We start from the raw sequence: 6,414 nt of genomic DNA on the forward strand, positions 1-6,414 counted from the left end.
GATCCACCGTGACCCTGACAAGAATAAAGCTGTTACTGAAGATGATTGAATTAATGAATCTTCATCCAAGCCTGGTCTGAGTGTATGTTGTGTCTGCTTAGGTCTTCCTAGTCCATTTTTGTACAAGGGATATTAACTTTTAAGGATATTAAACAGCAATTAAACCACCCAACAACCCATGTGAATTTGCCTGTATAATGTAATGTGGTAATCTTGATAAATTTACACTATGATAATCTTTTAAAATTTTTACAAATAAACATCAGTAAGACATCCATATTGAAAGACAGGAGGCTGTGTAAACATATGGCAACAGGTTTGTTTTATATAGGTTTATTTTAATACAATATTTATATATTAAAGCACATTACAGTCGTATTTATATTGAACTTGTAACAGTAGTCATTGTCAAAAAAGCAGCTTTACAAAAATCCAGATGATGCTTTAGGTTTTGGCTTTTGTAAGCCAGAGGCAACAAGGACAAGTAAAATAAAACTTATCTAGAATCAAAAGGAAAATTATCCAGGTACTACCAGATAGATTAATCAGAAAGGTGTCAGACTTTTCCAGAAACCCAGTTATGAAATAATAGTTTCAGAGTAAAATACTGTTTATTTAGTATAATTCACACAGTGCAATTTTGAAATAGTCATTACCTCTACAGTAAAACCAGTACACAGTGGCTCTGATTTATTACCATTCCAAATAGAGATTTTAATTTGCATATGCAATGTGATAAAAAAAAATGTGTGTGTGTGTGTGTGTGTGTGTGTGTGTGTGTGTGTGTGTGTGTGTGTGTGTGTGTGTTATTTTATTTTTATTTTATTGTTTGAAAGTATTGGAACAGCAAGGTCATTTTTTTTTTTTTTTTGTTATACACTGAAGACATTTGGGGCTTGAGATCAAAAGATGAACTGAAAGTTGATAGATCAGAATTTCAGCTTCTTTTTCCCGATATGTACACCTAGATTAATCTACACCACCCAGTGTTTAGGTGAGACAAAGTATAGGAACAGATAGTCTTAAAGTAAATAACACTTAATATTTGGATGCATATCTGTTGCTTCCAATAACAGTAACCAATAATCCAGTGACCCACTGACATCACCAAACTGTTAAATTCTTTTTTCATGGTGCTTTTCCAGGCATTTTCTGCTGCTTCTTGGGAAGGGGGGGTGGGGGGGGGGGGTATTTGGCAGTGTGTTTTGGGTCATTGTCTTGCTGCATGATGAAGTTCCACTCAAATGGATGCACTTCATTGTAAATTGACAGACAGAATGTTTCTGCAGTTGTAGATCTAGTTGTCCAGATGTAAATAACAGGAATTAAAAGCTGAAATTCTGAACTATAGTCTCATATTCATCTTTTGATCTCAAACCTAAATGTGTTCAGTATATAGCAAAAAAAAAACAAAAAAAAAAAAAAAAAAAAAACAATGCAATATAGGCCTTCCCAATAATTCCAATATTTTAATCAGGACTGTACATGGGGTTGGTGATTTAAAAAAAAAAGAAACTATGTAATTGAGTAAAGTCATGTTTAAAGTAGCAGGTGGAAACAATCTTTAAATGAGTTGTCTCATGGGTGATAACTGCTTTTTGTCCTGGTAACAATAAGTGTTGTAAATTAACTTGCTGACTATTTTTACTGCAATTGAAAGAAGCCTGAAATTTAAATGGCTCAAGTTCTCTAGTTGCTTATTTTGAATTAAAATGATACATCTACAGTTTTGTGTGTACTGAGAAATGGCAAGTGTGAGTAAACTGTAAATGCATTACATGTTTCACTTTTCTTTAAGAGGACACACCTTTTCTTGGAACTCATTCTTTCAGGGCATAATGTTGGCACAGGATACATGAATGTTTTTCTTTGCTCTCAGCAGCACACTGTCCATTGTTACCCAGATGAGGATGGGTTCCCTTCTGAGTCTGGTTCATCTCAAGGTTTCTTTCTCATATCATCTTAGGGAGTTGTTCCTTGCCAACATTGCCACCGGCTTGCTCAATAGGGATAAATTCACACACTTAAAATCTGTATTCTGTGTTTATATGTTTCTGTAAAGCTGCTTTGAGACAATGTCCATTGTAAAAAGTGCTATACAAATAAAATTGAGTTGAATTGAATTGATCTAGGATTTTCACAGGCAGCAATCTCTTGAGTTTGCACAGAATGGCGGGGAAAATGAATTGAAAACCAAAAAAACTGGGTTAACATGGCATGATGCTGAAATGTATGTTCATTCACTGTGCAACATTGCCAGTTGATGGCTGAAAGCAAGAAAAATTGACAAAGGTTAAAAAGCAAAAAAAAAAACAAACACACATTAAAGCATACTACATATTTGGTAAAAGAAATGCCTAACCAGTTACAAACAACATCCTCATAATTTTATTTATAGGATTTTATCCTATGTTACTATACAGTTAAGCTGAAGAACCTAATTAAGTTTTTAGTCTTCAATATACATGTTAACTGTCACAATATTAGATGTTTTTACTGGAGTATGGAGTTTACAGTATATATAGCTCTAAAGAAAAATACAGGAAATAAATGCTGTGTAGTTCAGCATAGTAAACTAAGTTTCTGAAGGTTAAACCAGTATATATTCAAAATGGTTGATGATGTAATAGCTGTTGTCAAAACATGACATTTATTCCATGCGGTTCCGAATTACAGAGATTGTACAGTGCCATAAAAATGATTTCCCCCCTTCTAATTTTCTGTTTATTTTGCATATTTGCCATGCTAAATGGTTTCAGATGTCCAAACTAAAAAAATGCATGACAAAAAGAACATGAGGAAACACAAACTAATTTTTAAAAGATCATTTAAGTTGACCCATGTTAAACAATAATTGACACCCTAAACCAGGGCTCTACAGTGCGATCATTTCACTCGCATTTGCGACTGAAAAGTACTTTGTGCGACTGTGAAAAAATATTTAGGCGCACCGGTGCGAGTGACCTGTCCACTGTTATTGGCACCCTTAGTAAATATGAGCAAAGAAGTTTGTGAAAAATGGTCTTTATTGTTTAACCTTTTCATCTTTGTTAAAAAAAAAACAACACAAAAATACTTTGCTCTCATGGATATCCAACAATTTCAATCAAATCTTTATTAAATATAGGTGTGCAACAATTATTGGCATAAAGCATTAATTACCTAGTTATTCATTTACCTTTGAGGACATCTTCTGAAAATTTAGCTATATTTCATTGGCAATAATAACAAAACATGATAGTTTTTTAAGATAACATAACACAATAGTTAAGACACATTTTGAACATTGAACATGCAAAACTAAAACAGCTATTGATAAGTAAAAATGCTCTGTCATATAGTAGGTTAATGTTAGTTAAAGGCTTACTTTGTCCTGTAAAAAAAAAAAAATCAAAAACATGTTATTTTTATTACACAAGACATGTGCTTACTTACAAGTGCATTCGCGCTTATGACACGAGACTGTGAAAGTGGTTGAGACTAGAAAAAAGAAAGTGGTTTAGTTCCTTAACTAAAGTGGATTTGCAATCAAGCATTAAAAAAGACAGTTTCATTTATGATTATATAAGGTTGTCCAGTTACATTTGGTCCTTTAAATAGTTTTTCCACCCGATGACTAGAGTAATTTAAAAAAACAACAAAAAACAACTTTTGTCTACTTTTTTATTAGGAATTTTCTTGATCATTACTACAATAGCAGTATGTTTACTCAAATCAGCAGGTTTTGTACTTTTTCCACCACTGTTTATTAGACAAAACCTAGTTCATTATATGTGTTGACATGACTGTGTTCAGGTAAGAGGTCACATTCCAGTCAGGTAATCTTATATACAGGTAAACATTGTATATAAAATTGTATATAATGTACCCTGATGCTGTTTGTTTTTAAGAAATCATTCTGCAAGATTATTTGTCAGCTGTCTATTTTTTAAAGCATAAAGGAAGAAAACATTAGAAAACCAAGAAGTAAGTGTTTTAGTCCATATTTTAGAAACACTGTGGCTAAATGTCTTATAGATTTCTATTGTATTTTTATGTGAACTTATGTTGCAACATCTGCCTCATTAACATTGCTGACTTTCCAAGAAGGCTTCTCACCACCAGCTAACAGAGTTAAAAGTTCTAATGTGAAAATATGACAAAGCTCAGTAAACAACTGAAACAGCCTTTGCTTGTAAAACTGCACTAGTTTGCTTTTTAGCACACGGTGGCTTAGTGGTTAGCACGTTCGCCTCATACCTCCAGGGTCGGGGGTTCGATTCCCTGTGTGTGCGGAGTTTGCATGTTCTCCCTGTGGAGAGTTTGTGGGGGTTTCCTCCAGGTACTCCGGTTTTCTCCCCCAATCCAAAGACATGCAGGGTGGGCTGATTGGCATGTCTAAAGTATCCGTAGTATGTGAATGTGTATGTGACACATACACACACAATATTATGAAGATTGAAACAATGTGCTTAAAACAATATTGAATTGACCTGCTTAAAGCTTAGTGTTATGTGTGATAGCAATACATTTTGCATTTGCAAGAAGAAAAATGTTCAACGTCTGAATCAAAAATGTTTTCTCAGGTGGGCTATTTTATTTATATTTAGATTCAACCAATAAGATTTCATAAAATTTAAGGCAATTTGCTTGATGAGTGTATAGTAGTAGGATGTGACTGCAGCATAAAAGGTATGTGTATCTGGAAGGAGGTGTTTGAATTTCACAATTTTAGCTGCTTAGATACATGGATGAGAGCTGCAAAAGTAAATGCATGCACACACATGTACACAGTATCTGAAATCTCAGTATCTGAACTCCGTATCTGTCAGTTAAAGAAGTAAAAGCATTTCAGACTATATTAACTGACTATACAATAGCAACAACTAATAATAATATTAATAACAATAATAATAACAATAAATAATAATAATAATAATAATAATAATAATAATAATTATTATTATTATTATTATTATTATTATTATTATTATTATTATTATTATTATTATTATCCATCCATTTATCTTCTATACCGCTTCTCCTTCAGGGGTCATGGGGCACAAGGCGGGGTACACTCTGGACAGGATACCAATCCATTGCAGGGCACATACATATTCACAGACCCACTCATACAATACGGACACTTTGGACATACCAGTTAGCCTATCATACATGTCTTTATACTGGGGGAGGAAACCAGAGTACCCGGAGGAAACCCCTGCAGCACGGGGAGAGCTTGCAAACTCTGCACACACAGGGCAGCGGCAGGAATCGAACCCCCAACCCTGGTGCTGTGAGACGAACATGCTAACCACTAATATAAAAAGAACACTGAATTTAGGTGTTTATTTTGCACACAGTGTGATATCATTTAACCAAAATTTAATTAACTACATGTTTATTTAAGTGTGATTCATTCTGCCATCTATAATTAGCAAAATCCCTTTGATGATTAAAAAAGATTTCCATTTGTAAAAAGCTTAAATGGTTTCTGAAGCAGTTCAAATCAGTTTTGTTAATAATCATTTGTGCATATTCCTATCATCCCCATATTTATTTAAAAGAAAAAGGAAGAAAATTCATTTATGGTTTGTATTCAGAATTGGTGGTCTTTACCTCCACCAGCTGGTGGCAGTAGAGAGCATGCTTTCTCTCAAAGGCCAGGTCTGCTCTTCTCATGTTTTTTCTCCTCTCTGCTTTAGATATTTTGACTAATTTGGTTTTTGTATTGAGAATCGATAATAAAAGTGCAGTTTGTAAATTAAAACATTTAGTATATCTTAAAATAGTTTTACATATCAAGCAAAAGGAAATTATGTGTTTTGTTATTGTAACTGTACTGGCCTATCTAATGTTTTTTTAGCATCTAGTTGCACCAGTCGAACTTAACCTCGCTCACACACTAGTTTAAATATAAATTAGAAGCCTTTATTTGGAGTATTGGGTAAGTTAATCAAAAAACATAATCCACTACAGATTACTAATTACTACTTTAAAATAGCAATTTGATTATATTACTGATTACTGCATGTAAAAAGTAATTGGATTGCTAATCACTTTCTTTCAAGTTACTTTAAAAAACTATCAAACCTACAAAAATACACTTCAAAGTGAAATTCATAGTTCTTTCAGTAATTTTAGCATGCGTTCATGCTCATTGCTCATTAAACTGCGCAGCCACTAGGGGCGTTAGCTGGACTGTTAATCATTTCTGATCATGTCACACATTGACAGCTAAGTTACCTCAGCGTCCATAAAACAAAACTTAGGCTACTAGCTGAGCTGGAAAAAATTCATGGAGGAGAATCTGGGCTCAGACCCAGGTGATTAAGAGTCCAGCTAACGCCCCTGGTTTTGACTAATTGGAAACACTGATGTTTTTAAATGAATTATGTTATAAAAAGTTGTTAACATAACGATTGCTAGTCTGAT

This window comes from Ictalurus punctatus, chromosome 29 (genome assembly GCF_001660625.3).
Source record: "Ictalurus punctatus breed USDA103 chromosome 29, Coco_2.0, whole genome shotgun sequence".
Taxonomy (NCBI): Eukaryota; Metazoa; Chordata; class Actinopteri; order Siluriformes; family Ictaluridae; genus Ictalurus; species Ictalurus punctatus.